The sequence below is a fragment of the Platalea leucorodia genome, assembly GCF_965183815.1.
Source record: "Platalea leucorodia genome assembly, chromosome: 5".
Taxonomy (NCBI): Eukaryota; Metazoa; Chordata; class Aves; order Pelecaniformes; family Threskiornithidae; genus Platalea; species Platalea leucorodia.
In genome coordinates, this window is record NC_138827.1 from 99028720 (window position 1) to 99046850 (window position 18131).

The window sequence follows — 18131 nt, forward strand, 5'->3', positions numbered from 1 at the left end:
TGAGTACTTGATTCCTTTTAATCTTTTTCACAAATCTTTAGTTGTGACATAACCTGATTTTTGTCAGAAAATTTTCAGTAAATTTACCTGATTTCTGCCCTCTGTCTGCTGTGCAGTATGACAAATGCAGTGAAATTCAGTGCAGCCAAATACAATTGCATCTATTGAAAGAAATAGTTTCCATTAATCTTCCTTTTGTCTTATTGCAGTATCTTCTTTTTTTTATGGGAGAAGAGCTGTCCATATGTTTGTGTGCATCTATGTGGATGTATGTATATAAAGTATTAGAAATGTATAGATGAACAAATGCATTTTTCTTACAAGTATGTACACATGTATACATAAAATGCACTTATATTTACAGATCTACATACACTTATATAAAAGTGTATAATACCTGTTTCTACCTCTGTGTGTTCATGTATCTGTACATACATATACACACACATATATACGTATGCCCATCTGAGCTCCTTGCCTTACCATGAACTACAGTGATTCTTTCAGTGAAAGTTTCTAAGTGCCTGCACATTTATTTCTGGATAAAAGAAGCAGTTTGAGCTCCTGACCACTATTCTCTAACAAATAATTCTTTGTGGCTGTAATTAAGATGGCTCTGAAAGACTGCTGGGATGTCTTAGTGGTCTAGAGAGCACTCCCCCTCCCCTGAAACAAAATCCTTTATCACATTTTTGAATTAATTATAAAAGTTAAAAATTAAATCTTTCTTGTGTCCCCCATAATAATCCTCCCAGATCAGTTTTTGTCCATATTAATGGAGAACACATCCCTAGTAAGATTTAATTTCAAACTTTTATAATTATGGTTAAAATTAAATCTTACTGTGGCCGTATTACACATTAACATGAATGAAAGCCAGCCTAGGAGGATTATCAATGGTACTCCAGCACGATTTATTTTTAACTTTTGCAATTAATTAAAATCTTTGGATAAAGATCTTGTTTTGGGGTGGGGGAGTCCCTATTAAGATGAAGCCCGCAAAGTGTTTCCATTCTTGTGCAGGGTGTTGGAGCTGGGAAGGAAAAGGCTGGGAGCTCAGAGAGATCATCCAATAAATCGCTCATCCCTGGTGGAGCAATACTCAGTTCTGAGCTCTCGCCGCTCTGGAGAAAATGGTAATAACACCCCAAAACAGCAGTTTGTTTCTAAAAATGCTCAGCAATACTCTGCACAGGCATGGGTATAACCTCGCACCATCTCGTACTACCATGAGATACACACAGCAGTTCTGTATTAACAGTTCCTAGACTTTAATACGCTTTGGGAGTCTTTGGATTATCTAGCCTGACCTCCCACATAAGTCAGGTCACAGACTTTTCCATGTGAATCCCTGTTGCAGAGGGCATTATTCTTTTTTTATTTTCCCATGCAAGTAGAAACTGTTGAGTTCAGTCCCTTGTCAAGCGCACTTTTCCAGAGGGTGCCATGGTAAAGGACCCCAAATGATAACGAAGGTATTGTTTCCTTTGGGACCAAACTGTGAACCTCTGCTCAGAAGAATAAGCCTCATCGCATGCCTTGCAAAGGAGAGTTCATCAGCTGCCTTAGGGTGAGGCACGTTAATGGCTGGATAGCACACAGGTTAAATCTCAGAAATACCTACACAGATGAATTTCACAAATGACTTTTCAGCTGTGGGTATCATACTATTTAAGTTATCCTTTTTTGTTTCTGATGAAAAAAAAATATTTCTATGGGTAAAATGCCTTTGCCTTGACTTTTTCTATTTTTTCCCAAGCAGAAATGATCCCAGTTAGCAATGCAGTGAGCAGCAAAAGGTGTCCCTTGCACTCAGCTTGTTGCACCAGCAGCACTTTGCCAGCCAAAAAATGGGTGAAGCTCCCAGAGAGCTTCATCTTCAGAAGTGCTGAGTCCCCGCAGGGCTCAGGGTGGTCTCGCTCACCACGCACTGGAAGTTTCGCAATACTCTGCTCTGCCTCAGATAAACTACAGCACCCCTGCCAGCTGCCTGCCATGGACTAGTGAGGAACTCGGGCGTTTCTTAGAATCATGAGGTTAGAAAAGACTCTTAAGTTCAACTGTAAATCAAACACTGCCAAGTCCACCACTAAACCGTGTCCTTAAAAGCCATGTCGTCTTCTGGCTTCAGCTGAGAACAAGTACGATTTAAAATAAAAATCACAATAACATTGTGTTCCTCAGAGAAGTTTCTTCAAGTCAATGGCTTTATTCTTTCATCATCAAACATATCCTACACTACTGAAAATTTATATTAAGTCGTAACTTATTCAAGTTCCCTCTTACAAGCCAACACAGGGTTTGCAATAAGGGCTCTGCAGCACCTGGCTTTTATAAAATAGCTTTTGTTTATAATCAGTTATGCTTATATGCATTGTTTCCACAGTTACATGCATGCTTTTGCAAATGGATAAAGCCTCCTTGAAAGTGACTTTTTTTAAATTACCACCCTTCAGATGAGAGAGTTGTAGGATAACCTTTATGTGCCCAGGTAGCTGAAAGTGCATCAGCCTCTGCTCCACACCCAGACCCAGGTCAGTACATAGGGCAAGGATGCACCCAAAGCACAGATGGATAAAGGGTTTTCTGAAGATGCGAGTGTCCTAGAGAAAAATAAGCAGAAAGAGAAGGGAAGCTGAGAAAAGACTAGGCACAGTGAAAGAAACAGTTTTAGCCAGTCCCCGAATTAAATCTATGAAAGGGATCACACTTGGCTGGACACAAAAATTCTGTCTCCTATATGATTCCTTCGGCAATCAGGAAATGGGAACTTGCCCATTCTTTGTAAATATGAAAGTATTTATATTGCATCAAAAGTATCTGATTCCACTATCATGTTTTTCTTCTAAGACAAATCACAGAGCTCAAAAACTTTGGCTAACCTCATTCCTTCTCTGTGATTTTCTTTAAGTTACGCAAGGAGAATATCTCAGTTGGGGATATTTGGGGGTTGTGATTTTGTGTTTCTCAGATAGTATCAGCTTAAAGATACAAATTTTATGAGAAACCTGTAAGACAGGGTCCGTCTTTAACATGGGGAGGAGGGCCAGGAGGAGCAGAGAAAACAGAACGTTGCATATCCACCTTGGAAAACCCAATAACATCTCAATCAAAACATTAGTGGCTTTTTTACAGTGAGATGTTGAAGCATCCTCACTAACTTCAGTGTTCTCAAGGAACTAATTTTACTTCCTTTCAGTGATGTAGTTAATTATCTGTATACATTCACTCATTAATCAACTAAAATTCCTTTAGAAGAACAGGTGGAAACATCTCATTTACAGTAATTGTTAAGCACAGTATTATTGAATGTTCAAGTGAAGGGAAGCTTATTCATAATACCAATAAATCCATAAGAATATACATATTCATATAGATTTTTTTTTTCTTTTCCTTCTCTAAATGAAAGGGTATCCATATTTGATATTTCCATGTAAGGATATCATACTTAGTCCTTACGTAACAACTCTGTTCAGTTCTGACAGAACAAGGAATAAGTGGTTCTACAAAGGAGGAATAAAAGTCACTTCAGGAAAGTTTAGACTACAGAATAAGATTTATTAAATGAGGTTTTCTTAAACAATCTTCTCCCGATTGCTGATACCTCTCTGAATTATCCGGAGGTGGGTGTTAAGGCCCTTTGCTAGTTCCCCTCCTCTGTTAGCCCAGGAATAACGGTCTCCCCATGTCATGCCAAAAGTCTTCATTATCCACTGTATCACACTGGATACAGCTTACATCTAAGCAAAGTAAGTATAATTTCAAATGGGAAAATACAACAGGAAACAATTCACTTGTAGCTTCTTTCCCTCCCTTCCATATTGCCCTGTATACTCTTGAACAACTGAAAGCCATAATTATTTACTTTGGGGAGTTCTGTAAGCCATGTCATCGTGAGTGCCAATGAATTTTCTGGGAATGATTTGAAATGTTTCCAGTTAAACTCTAGACTTAACATCTCAAGAAGAAAAAATAATGTTTCTACCACATATTTTATTAAGCCCTTTAGGTCCTTTTACAAGAGAGGAAATACCAATTAACGTATAATTTAGCAGAACAAAATATTATCCCATTTCAACCAGTACCCACTTCCTTGAAGTTTATTCAAGCATTAATAACCATTTAATGCAATTTAACTACACTGAGGTATCCGTTACATTAATATCATATATCCATCAGGAAATTAGAGTTTTGTCTCTATGAATTTTGTATTACAAGAAAGTCTTTATAATTTTATTCTGCACTTTATGGTGGCTAATTTAAGTTTTAAAATGGTTCAGATAGCTTCCCAGTTTCTCTCTTCTACAGTGTAATATGACTAACAAATTGTTACTGATGTTAAAAGATCATGAACACATCATTTATTAAACAGGGCTGGAGAGATAAGTTTGAAAGAAGAGTGCATTTCCCATATAATCCCTATGTTTTTAGGAGCTTATATCCAGCCATGGGAGCAACCCCCATGGATTGGGATGCTCAGCACCCTGGATTCCACACGAGTGGAAACACACTCAGAAAATATACTCAGCACCATGAAGAATTGAATCCCTCGGCTTAAAGAAACTCCCTGCCCACTCTCCAGTAATCTTTAACATGGACATTGGGCTGCAAGTGTAATGAGAAAAAGATTACCCCCATCCTACCTGGTTTGGGGATCATGGATCAGTAACGTCCATGAGAAAAAGTCTAGCTGAGGTTCAATGATAACCCAAAGCAAAACAGCAAATCCTCCTAAAATCCTCAAATGTGAGACAAACATGTAGGTACAGTTCCTCTGAAGTTTTCTCAGAAAAGCAGAGTACTTTTGGTTATTTCAGCATCGGTTCGTTCATCTTTTTAACTTAAAAGGTGTTTTTACCTTTTGCCTTTGTCATAATACCAGAATATACAATTACAGCAGTTGAAAACAACCAGAAATTATTTCTGAGACAATACAAATTTTCTATTGATTAAAAGAATAATAAATCCTGCTATTAAAGACTGGACTGGTATTTTGTGTTCAATGCCCCACCACAGATTTTCCCTGAAAGTTTGTCCAAAATACTTAATTTTCCTATCCCAGTTAAAGAGGAATGAGAGCACTGGTTTATATCCTTCGGGTTTGAGAATGTAAAGCTCTTTGTTGCCAAATCCTTTTCTTAATAAATATTTGCTACACTGCATATTTTTATATATCTTTATATATGTATATATATTTGTGCATAGCAAGGTGGGCAATAAATCCTCATTCTGGCTGATATTATTAATTATAGAGTATCCTCTCCATTACTTTTACAAACTGTTCCACTCTAAATGCAGCATGACTTCTTTCAGATACCCATTTTTTGCTCACCCTATGAGTGCTTTTGCAGGGAAACTATTTGACAAGAGATGGGTTAGGTGCGTCACAGGGTATTTGCCAGCACCGTCTACATCTCTCTTCCCCTACTGCTGCACTTCTGGACAGCATCCAGTAAATCAGCTGATTGCAGTTGACTCCTTTGGTAATTACATTTATCACTTCCTTATGCCACTGGAAAATAACCATGCACTCTTCAAGCACTGAGGATCAAATTATACAGAGAATAAGAGAGTTACATTATGCCATAACTGTACCCGAGAAGTTCTTTACGCATTGGTTTGAGGGTCTGTGCTTCTGGACTAGCTACGCAAATCACAGTACAGGTCCAAGCACTAGGCAAGTAGCTGAGATCTGTGGAATTGTTCCATAAAAAGGGGCTTATTGAGAGGGATAGAGGAAAGGGAGCAACATACTGAGTAGAAGAACCCAGATAATGCAGAGATGATCAAGCTGGAGACTCTCGTCAGCCACAGCAAAGTGGTGCCACTACTAAGATTTCCAGATAAGTGCAAATTCCCAGAGTATGATCATATCCTAGGCTGTTTCAGGGAAGAAGTCTTCTCTATACAGCCTTTAAATAGATAAATGATGCTACAAAATAACCTGCCTTCTATGGCTCATCCAGCAAGATAAGTATAAATAAGCTTGCAAACCTCTCCATAGTCACCAAACATACAACAGCATAACGCTGCTACTCTTGTAATTTCACTGCAGTATTTAGAAATAAGGTACACTGGAAAAAATACTCCACAGCAGAAGTACTGCCTCTCCTCATCCCTTTTCCCAGCACAAAATGTTTTTCTCTGTCAGAAAATTACAGATTCCGAGAAGATGAATTTTCCTGGGGTGCATTACTCAGTCACCTGCATGCTTAAATGAGATGGTAGAGACTGATAAGAGAGTCTATATTAAATTTCTTTTACTGACAGGATCACTATAGAATAAAAAAAATATCTGTCACATTGTTGATATGAATCTCCTCCTTGTTGTGCCTTTTGGCATCCGTGGATAATTAAAGAAGTCTGAAACTGCTTTTTCTGCAATTTCTTTCAATTCTTTAGTTCTTTTTATTTGTCCAGCAGGCTTTGGTCTTGTTAAACTTTGCCTATTGAAGGGAAGGAAAAATAGGCCCAATATATTTTATAATTCCAGAAGTGTCATTTGGCCAGAGGGAACTGGCAAAATTCTTTGGTGGGAGATTCAGCAGTAGCAGACAGAGCAGCTTCACAATGCAACCAAGTTTAAGACGCAGAGGAGTAACACCATTGAGATATTATGTGTTGTTTTTAATTGTTTGGTGCACATGAAATTTCTTTCTGTGGTACTAGTGACTGATGGGCAGGACACCTTAAGCATTTCTGTGAACACAGTCCAATGGTACCATTTACTACAGGAAAGCAGCACAAGGCACGCACAGAAGGCTTGAGGTTGACATTCCCTTTAACTTTATCTATATTATAAAGTGTTGTCACAATGAAAAAAAAAATACACCATTGCGATATGCACAGAGGGGGAAAAATTGCCAAACACAAAAAGAAAATAAAGAACTACCAGTATCTTATGTGTTGCAATGATTTGTGCTAGTATAAATTATGAATATTACTGTATTTAAATAAGTTCTAGAATTAAATTGTGATTATACCAGAAGTTCCCCCCTAAGTCCCAGTTAACGATCTTATCAATGCAATTAGCTTGGACCATCTCTACTTTATTTTAACCACCCTAAAGCAGAAAAGAGATTTACCAAGCCTCAGCCTGTAGCACAAAACAGACACCCGAAATACCGTCGATGTGAGAAAAAATAATAAGCCTGCGACTGCCAAGATAGCCTACTTTACCTAAAATCCCCCTTTTTCTTTAACAAACTTCAGCAGAATTTTAACCAATTTCTTAGTCTTGCAGAGTACACATATGCAGAGTTTGTGATCATCTTTGCATAAAGTTTTTTCACATCTATGCACAAGGGGGGGAAAGAAATAAAAATATCCTGAATTCCTCATAAAAAGCTTCATAATACTTAGATACATCAGTAATCCTACATCATGCCACTACACTAAATCACTGTAACAATAAGAAAATCTTTTTAATGTAATCATTAATTAATGCTTCAGACTGCAGGTCACATTTGTTGTATCTACTGGCTTTTAATGCAATGCTATAGGTAAAATATAATTCAGTATGTCTTTTGGGGGAAACTAGATACTTTCAATATCTTATGCAGTATAACAGAGCATATAGTCAAAGTAATATACTTCTGCAGGAATTTAAAGAAAAAGTCTTGCCTGGGAAAAAAAAATTAATACTCAAAATATTACTGTGCGGAATTACATCATTTGGGATATACAATATATTGCAGTGAAGTGCAGTATCATTAGTTCATTTAAGCATGCTTAAAGATAAAGTTGTGTTGTTATTTTCTAAATATTCTATTGAGAAATGTATAGTTCAGAGAGACATTAGTGGTTTATGACAAAAAGATGCAGTTTAAGTATAGTTTAACATGTCACAAGCTTTGCAGATTTCAATTCTAATAAAATCCACTCATGAACTTCTTCTAATAAAAGCTCCATATGCAAGAAAAAGCAGTCAGTTTATGCAGTTTATATTGTTAAAATGGTACACCAATAAAATGCAAGGGAAAAAAACCCATGCATCAGAGAAGGAAGGTGAAAAATAGAAGTGTTAAATTCTTTCTTGAAGAAATATAAAAAAGGGAATATTATTGTGCATGCAACTATTTAAAATGTTTTCTTTATATGTTGTTTTTCCTTATCAGATCTGTTGAACGACAAATGACACAAAGACAGGCTTATGAAATTCCAGTCTAAAGCAATTTCTACCACTAACACAAATTATAAATAATATATGTCTTTTGTCAACTGCATTCTTCAATGATCTAATTGTATCACGCTAATGAGACCTGGGTTGGGAAATGCACCAAGGTTCCCATGCCCCAGGTCAGAGGAGACTGCAAACATCTTGAGATTAAGCACATCTGCTGCACGAGCAGGGCAGCTGCATCACTTGGTCAACCCAAAAGGCACCAGCTGTAGAGGCAACCACGCACTTGACCTCTCAGCTGGAGGTAAAGCATCAGCCCATTGGGAACTAGGCAAGGAGTAAAGCACGGGGCATTCCCCCCCCCCACCTCTAAACCCTTGCTCAGTGTTTTCACATGATCATAGCACAATTTATATCAACTTGTGTGTTGCTGAATACATACATATGTCAATACATACCATGGCCATATTACTACAGCAGGTGGAGATCAAGGTTATGAGTTATTTTAAGATTATCCTTTCTATGGCTGTCAGGACACCAGAGGCTGTTGAACATAATGAAACTTCATTTTTAACAGAAACTCCACCTGTACAACTAAAAATATTTTCCTTCTCTAGGCACCAATTCATTTTTTCCATTGTCTTTCCTCATTCTGGAGGATAACCAGGGATAACTTCCAAACCCACTTTTGGAAGGGACTCACCTTTCTGTCTAGAAGACAGAACCTTGCAACACAGCACATATCTAAATCAGGAGAGCTTGTATAACAACCTTCCAGCACCAAGCAGCAACTATTGGAAGTGAGGGATGAAACATGCATTCTTCTAGTTCTTTTATATATTTATTTATTTTTACCCCAGAGTGTTTGCTTTTTTTGAGCAAGCGAGGCTTTCTTTCACACCTTTTCATTCCCCATTTACTTATACATCGAATGGTCTAAAAGCAGCTTTGCATGAGTTAGCTGGGTATCAACTGTCCTGCAGCAATCATTTTAGGAACGTGATACAAACTAAATTTCTCCACAGAAACACCCGTATAATCTTCAGTGACACTAACAGGTTTTACAGCATACAACTGAGAGGATAGAGAAGTGAAAATTCCCATCTATTACAGCAGATGAGAAGCCAGAGCGGAAAGCTACATTTTAACCTTCGATGTTAGTTTTTTAGTTTATCCTATACATGAGTTACATTATTAAAGTCAAAGTATAGAAAATTTACTTAATATACACAGGAAAGCACAATTTTTCCGAGCCATTTCAAAAATTATCTGTTCTACTGCTGCAGGGTTTTGTGTGTCTAATGAACAAAAATATGCAGTATGGAAACATACATTTTTGCCAAAAATTTCATTAACCCATCATTTCAAAGTTTTTCAGACTTGTTTCAAAGATCTCATTGGACCTACAAGAAAATGTCGAACTAAAATACTGGAAAGAAAAGTCAGAAAACAACAACAACAACAAAATCATAAGTGAGACCTTTTTTTCTTGCTGTTGATTAGTCTGAAGGTTGAGACTGCTTTTGGGAAGCAGAATATTACACAACTTTCAAGATAAGAATGACCTTGGAATGATCCATTCCGACCTCTATATAAGCCAGGCCCACAGAAATACATGCAATAATTATTTTTTATTATTAAAAAACAACAACAACTCTTAACTTATGTAAGTAACATCAGTGAGCTTTGATTAGGAATAGGAAAAAAAATCCAAACTTGAGTTGGAGAATTCCCATAATCAGCCTGCTCCAGCAACTCAATCCCAGTCGCCTGTTGTTAAGGTTTTTTCAAGGAATCGGACGAAGCAAGAAGTCCCAAAGGATTTTCCTTAAATGATTTACACTTCTAGAGATGTGAATTTCAACAAATATTAATTTGAATTCAAGAAAGTTTAATCAGAGAGAGATTTTCTGAAATGCTTTGTTCGAGGAGCCTGGGAGTCTGAATTTGTTTTTTCCACCATTGCTATTGGCAATGCATTTTGTAGTCATGAAGAAGGAAAGGACTGATAAGAAATCTAAGATTCAATAAGTTATTTTGTCATTATAGAGCATTGCGGGAGAACAAAATGACGCGTTCACATATGCAGTTCTGCTGTAGCTATAACAGGAGTTACAAGTTATGAGTTCTCAAACTTTTCTACAATTGCTTTTATAATCTCTTTCTTTTAATATTCACTTTTTAGGTTATAACTTTAAATTTCTCTCTAAACCTATTGAGAAGCAGGAAAATAAAAAGCAAGAAATCCAGGGATTTTACACTAAAAGCTATAACTGTGCAAGTTTTTTGAGCAGTTCTACTGCTAAAAAGCAGAAGGGAGAGAAAGCTGAAATTTGAAAATGTTGAAGGGAAATAGTCCCTTTGTTGAATATATTTAAGAAAAAGTATTGATATGGGACTTCTTAGTGTGCTTTCTAAATTCTTTAACACCGCATGGCATGATTCACAGCCTCTGTTTTCCTACCAGAGCTTTTCGAGAACTTTCCTTTCGAGACATTGCCCGAAGTTCTCAGGCATGTGAATGGGATTTCTCCGTGTTAGATAGTTCTGCTACGCATTCTGCTCTTAGAAATAACCATGTAGTAAGCATCCGCAGGTGCCGAGTAGTTCATTTAGTTGTGGTTTTGTGTATTTGATCCTGGTTTTGATGCACAAGAAGAATTAATCCCTTAGTCACTCACACTTCATGTGTATTCATTCAGGACTATGGGTGTGTTTATGCTTTCTTTCCAAAGAAAAAATACTGTTTCTTGGAAATCTGAGAGTTTTGCTTTCTGGGTTTGTTACTCAAAACCTTTGCCATATTCTTCCTCATTTCCTACAAGTTCACTTAACATTTTTGGCTCCTTTACAAAAATTTTTATGTAACAGTGGTGCATAGTCATAATCATCTGTTGTCCAGTAGCTGAAAGTATTTGACGATATTGGCTTGAGACAAGTTTTTTTTTTTCAGTCACCTCATTGAATTTTTGCTCTTTGTGCTATCTCCACAGAACAGCCTCACATTTTTAATTTTATCCGTCTGGGTTCTGGTCTCCATTTCAGCATTAGGTTAGATGCTCACCTTTGTGGAGACTGTTATTGACACATAAAATATTATACTTGGAGAAGGTAAGGCGGCTCTTATGGACCCACCTCCATTTCAAAGCTCTATATTATCCACAGCCACACATTCTGGGCTATAAGAATACTTTTGAAGTTGCGTCCCAGGTTGGGTAACACCCAAATTAAAATTCTAGGAAGAACAGGCAAAAGTTTCATAGAAACAGATCAGGCAGGTGTTTTAGTTTACTGAGCAGATACGGTTTAAATACTGTCTCCCTATCTGGGGCTACTCATTCCCATCAACATTCTAAAACCACAAGTGCGAATACAATACAAAAACAGAGCAGCCCTGCGGAGAAGGACTTGGGGGTACTGGTGGATGAGAAGCGGGACATGAGCCAGCAATGCGCTCTCGCAGCCCAGAAAGCCAACTGTATCCTGGGCTGCATCAAGAGAAGCGTGGCCAGCAGGTCAAAGGGGATTCTGCCCCTCTGCTCTGCTGAGACCCCACTAGGAGCACTGCATCCAGCTCTAGGGTCCTCAGCACAGGAAGGACATGGACCTGTTGGAGCGGGTCCAGAGGAGGCCACAAAAACGATCAGAGGAACAGAACACCTCTGCTATGAGGACAGGCTGAAAGAGCTGGGGTTGTTCAGCCTGGAGAAGAGAAGGCTGCGAGGAGACCTTATGGCAGGCTTTCAATACTTAAAGGGGGCCTACAAGAAAGACAGTCTTTTTAGCAAGGCCTGCTGTGACAGGACAAAGGGTAATAGTTTAAACTAAAGGAGGGTAGATTTAGACTGAACACAAGGAAAAAATTTTTCACGATGAGGGTGGTGAAACACTGGAACGGGTTGCCCAGAGAGGTGGCAGATGCCCCATCCTTGGAAACATTCAAGGCCAGGCTGGATGGGGCTCTGAGCAACCTGATGTAGTTGTAGATGTCCCTGCCAATTACAGTGGGGATGGACTAGATGGCCTTTAAAGGTCCCTTCCATCCCAAAGCATTCTATGATTCTAAAACCGAAACAACTACTTTTTTCCAGAACACGCACATAGCATGGTGTAAGCAATGGTTGCTACACATTTCATGTGATATTTTCCAAAGAGGAGCCTGTGTGCACGCACTGCATTGTACATGGTCTGCAAGACTGATGATTCCAGGAAGAGTCTGATTTACCGTGCATGCTCCGACCATGCAGGCACTGTTTGAGCAGCAGGTTGGACGCTTCCTGGAAACACAAGTCTCACTGCACTTGTTCTCTGCGGATGACATTTCTAGGATTTCCAGATGTCCAGGGGACCATTTGGATCTACTACTTTTCCCAGGCTGTCAGATGTCCAGAAATCCTGAACAAATGTATTTAAGTCACTGAATTTCACGCAGACAAATTTCTAAGTGGGGGAGTGGGGGAGAGAGATTCATCTGGGGAATCTTAAACATATGCTAGCCCTGTACTCCTTGTATTTCTGAAAAAGGAAAGAGCGGTAAATGCTTTTGCAAGACAGTGATTGTCAACCCTGCTAAACCCATGAAAATCTATTGTAAACACAGCACTCATCAAGGAGAAACTGAAGTTGAAGGAAGAGAAATGAGGTGGAAAGCAGAAAAAAAGCATGAAAAATAAACAATATGAAGTATCCACCTCAATATGCTATGCTGGTGAGTTGGAAGGAAGAAACTGGGGAAGTTCCTTAGATAAGATTTTTAAAATAAGTCATTACATTTCATTTATGATTTTGCCATAAAGAATAAGAGCACGGTGAAGTCTGCTGGCAATATAAAAGTTAGTGGGTATCATCCATACACAGAAGGGTAGTAATATTTCCTATAAACTTATCATGTGTCCTTGAGGACCAGATTAATGTAAATGTAATTAAATATAGTTATACAAAGTACAAGTTCAAGGTGGGATATTAATACTAGGCAAAGCAGTAGCGGATGAGGAACATGACTGCTCAGGATAGCGGAAAGGTAAATGAAAAAGAGATCTAAATACTGGCACAGATATAAATGGGTATAAACTTGTCAGTGAGTTTAGGCTGGATACCAGAAAACAGTGGTTAAGCACAAGAGGAACATCATACCTGCATAGCCGCTCAGTGCTCCACACCACAGGCAAAGCAATGGAAGGAAAATACTCAACTAGTTTCAAGACAGAGGCTGACAAATTTATGAACGGGATTTTAGGATGTGGGTTTTTTTGGTTTTTTTTTCAGTAGCCGAAAATATAGCCTAAGCTCAGACTGCGTCATGAACCTACCTCAAAAGTCTATGTTAAAATACTAGGGAAAACACTAAAATTTATTATACTGTAACACCTAGAAGTTGTTATACCTTCCTAGAAGAGCAGAAAGAAGTTGCTAGGAAGGTTAGGAAACCTTATCAAGGATAAATAGCAAGAGTCTTCTGCGCATAGAGAGGTCGGGGAAAAATTTTGAAAAACAACTTGAACATTGCTGACTGGACATCTTTGCATGATAAGGACCAGATGGAAAACCCAGAAGAGACTAGATGAATTCACTTGCAAATTGTCATTTAGTATTAATTATGCCCAGAAAGCTGCCTCACACTGACGTTTGTATTACCAAATGCTACAACACGAATATATCTACGTAAAAGTTTATAATCAAATCCATGCAAACAATTTAAATATTGCAATGCTGTAAACAGATTAAAGATATGATTTTAGTTAAGTATTTGGGTTTGCAGTAAAACATTTCACCATTATGCCATGTGTGGTTTTTCTGCTTAACTGCAATCTACAAAAACGCTGTAATAACACAGCTTTCTGATTAACCAAACAACTAATAACCGAGAAGACATAGTGACTAGCTATCATCCTTATGTAAATAAGGAAAGCTTATTTTTGCTCACTAATAGCCGCACATAACAATGAAATGCTTTTAATAAGTTTTAAGAGGATAAGACTAAGAAATCAATTTGGTGAATGCCCTTTTCAATGACCGCACACTATGTCTACGGCTGTAGCATGACATGTTTGCATTGTTATTTGGCTGTAAACAAAATGAAAAGATCTGTCACTGAAATTTAAACAGAGAGACTGGTTACATAAACTGAAACATTCTCAGCCCCAGTACAGTACAATCAACAGTCTGAAGAGATTGTACAGCTAAACAAAGTTTGGGGATGTTTTTGGATAGGGAAGAAAGATTAATAACCAGAAAATAACTCTTGGCTCCCGTTACAAACTCTTAGGGATATTATTTAAAATTTGTGTAAGTCCAAAGATTGATGTTCAAGCTTATGAAATAACCATTTTTCCGCAGTGTTGAAATACACACCCACATGGAAACAAATCTTCTTGCTAGCCAATTTTAACAGAATATACTGCTTTTACCAAAAAAAGCAAATTAAATAAATCTGACCTATCTGTTCTCCTAGATAATTGTAACTGCGGTCAGCGAACAACAAATCTTCTATAAATGGTCATCTTTCCAAATTACACTGGCTTCAGAACGTGCTTGATTAATTGCACAAACACCGCATGCCTACAAATGCAATTTGTCTGCAGGGACCAACAGAGGATGCCCGAGGCATTCCCAGTAGTCATGTGAGAGAGGATTTCTCTCTCCCTCTCTCTGTGTTTGTTGCAGGTAAACAACGTTGTGCTTCATCACAAGACCTTGCATATCCCTCTAGTCCCAAACAGAGCTGTTGCCTTGCCCTAAATGGAAATATTAGAACAATTGGGATGAGTAGTAGTGAGCTTGGAGAGGTCTCCTTCTAGGAGAAACTTCCCCCCTCTAACAGCATCTCCTGTTGGCGGGACGGTGGGAGGTGAGCACTGCCAGGGCTCGAGCCAGATTTCGGCAGCTGACTTAAATCCCCATGCCTGGCGTCGAGGGAGGGCTGGCGCCAGGTCATCAGGCTTTTCTCAGCAGGAGCCAGCGTGGAGTTTGCTCAAATCTGAGGCTGGTTTCTCGATCAGATGGACACACAGACAGACCACTCCGTGCACTCCGTTGCTATCACCAAATGCAAAACCCTTGCAATAAAAGCTTAATGCTCACTGGCATGACTCAAGTATATTGTAGTAAACCGAGCTCTAGAAATAGGAATGATGAATCACAGGCTAATCAACATTTCTGCTGTGTCTATCTTCTTTACTGGAATGTAGTAGAATTTCATAAATTCACATTAAATTTTAGAAGTGGCATACTGTTTCTAAATGATCTTTGTTATGTGCGACTAAAACATAATCTCCATAACTCCATCAAACATATGTCCGACATCAGTGATACCTGGCAACTCAGAAAACACTATTTCTGATTTAGAGCAGTGAAAGGGTTAAACGAATCTTTCCACTAAGGAGTCAGAGTGAAGCACAAAGAGTAATCAGAGAGGCTGTAGAAGCCCATCTAACTGCACTCTTCCTTCACCTTCAGGAGTAGCAGCTATCCTATTATAAATACCAGGAAAAAAAGATCTCGGAGACAGAGCTGATAAGTAAGGAGCTGGGCACAGATAAGCTGGCTACACAACTTCCTGCAAAGCAACCAACACCTCCCTCCATAAATCCTGTAATCTGGAATAGGCATATGATGTACAACATAAAGCATGATTTTAAGTCTGGAAAGAATCAAAGTGCTTGTGCTTAGAGGTATAAGATATGTTATTTGAATTGCACAAACTAGAGGTGCTTGCTGCTGCCCCGACTGCTCTCGAGCTCACATGGGGACGCATCGATGGCTCCCTCCCTCCACGTCTAGCCCTGATTTTACTCTGTTTCTCAGTCAAAGGCAAAATGAGATCCACATTCCCTTCTCTTTTGGCAAAGCCTTAGCAGCTCATTGCGTTTAGCAAAGCCATGGGAAATTTAGAACCAGGTCCTGTTTCATTCCAGTTGCGTACACCCAAACGAAAGCAGAGTTTTTGATAAATGGTCCGGTTTATGGCACATCTCTAGTTTCTCCTCTTTTATCCACAATACTACATCACAGTTCAATTTGATTATTACTGAAAAACATTTCAGGGTACATACATCTATCCACCCAGTCAACTGTATCAGAGTACAAAAAAAGAAAACACGTTAATAACACAAAAAGATACATAGTTTAGAAATAACAATAAAAGTACAATAGCAAAAGAAATTTTAGGGTTCGTTGGGGTTTTTTTTCCTGCCTCCAAAAGGGGTGAAGACTTTCTTCACAACAAGAATAAGTAGTAGAACAAGCAAGATAACATAACCCTTAGATTTTAGAATAAAGCAAGTTTTTTTACTTTATAATTAAACCACTTTTTAAGACATTAAAATCAGTGTATTAGTCACCTGGGGAATATGGAAGAATGGAAACTATCCTGAAAGCTAAGGCAGTCGTAGCACAAAGTTAAAGTTAACAAAAAGCTGCTGTTTTGCAGAATTTAAAACATTGCACATGAACATTGCCCAGATTGACAACATGAGCTGGAATGGTGCCAAAAGAGCAGCTATGATTTATTAGGTCTGTAGCACATAATCCAAGAAATAAAAAGGACTTCCGTGACAGATGAGCATAAATGAACTATTGGGCCAGACATCCATTTCTTAAAAAGTAAAATAAAAAAAGGACTGAAGCAAGATATTGTATAGATTTAATATACATTAATATATTGTATCTTTCCTGGTATACTTTTAAATTTCTGAGTTTTAACCAACTACAATTTTTTTTTTTTTTTTTTTAAACCAGACTAGTTTAAATAAATATTTACCAAGTCCCATCACGTCATACTGCCCTTCCCTGGTAATATCATCATGGACCAGAAAACATTTACAAAGAATTAGGACAGAGGCTGAAACCCTGACCCTACTGAAGTCAATGACCAAATTCCCGTTCTCAGCAGAGATGTGGAGCTTCACGCTAAACCCTCTCCTCTTCTACAACGTAAAGCAGTGAAGGAAGAGGGACCATTTACATTGCCCTAGTAGAGATCAGAATCTGCCCACAGGGCCAACTAGTCTCTATAGCTAAGTATGGTCTGACTTGACACCAGTAATAAAACAGTACTTGAGCTCCTACATGCACCAATACCACGTTCTACCACAGTTTTCATCTCAAACGAATGGTAATAGATCCACAATGTACGTACTTCTGTAAGTCTAGGGAGATTTTAATGGGAACACAATTTTATTCTCTTTGTGACTCTCCCTGGCAAAGCCATAGGCTGCTATGTTTTGAGGTTTAGTCACCTGAAACAGAATAACTTTTTTCCTCGTGTCTAATGTGTTGATAAATCATTTTCAGCACATAAATTTCCCTCTTATCATAAAAACTTGATCAGAAAGCAAGAAAAGGTACAATAAATAGCCAACAACATGCTAACCTGTGTGGTTTGATACAGCTGAACAAGCTGTGAAAAGGAATATTGTTCCTTTAATAGAACGACTGAAATGGTGCTCAAAACAGATTGGGCTGACAATTTTTGCAACCTTGGTGTCTCCTCCAAGATTTACAATGGCACAGCTCCCCTTTTTAGCAAATTAAACCTTGTGTCAAGGCTTAAAATTAAATCCAAACTTCTTTTCTTCTCTGTACAGAAGGAACAAATTGGCACCACATGCCGGTAGTCAAGGAGTGCTGATGGGAAACAGAGTGAAGTAAGCGCCCTCCAACCTGGAAGGCGTCACTATTCAAAATCAACTGGGATAAACAGTCAATTCCACTTAAAGTTTGACATATAAAGGCTTGTAAGATAGAAACATTCAAATATAAGAATTCTTCTGTACCACACAAACCTGTCTCAGTGCCAACACTTAAACTTTCTGTGCTGTGCAAGCACTTTGTGGAAATCTGCCTTTAGTATAGTTTAATGTTATAAGATCCTGTGTTGCCAAAGCCTGTTCAGTTTGTTCCAGAGAAAAAAAGGAAATACAGGAGACCCAGAGTGTAGGAACGGCAGTGACTTAATATCATATTGCCTACTGTTACCAATATAGTTTTTTTCATTATTCGGGATTCTCTT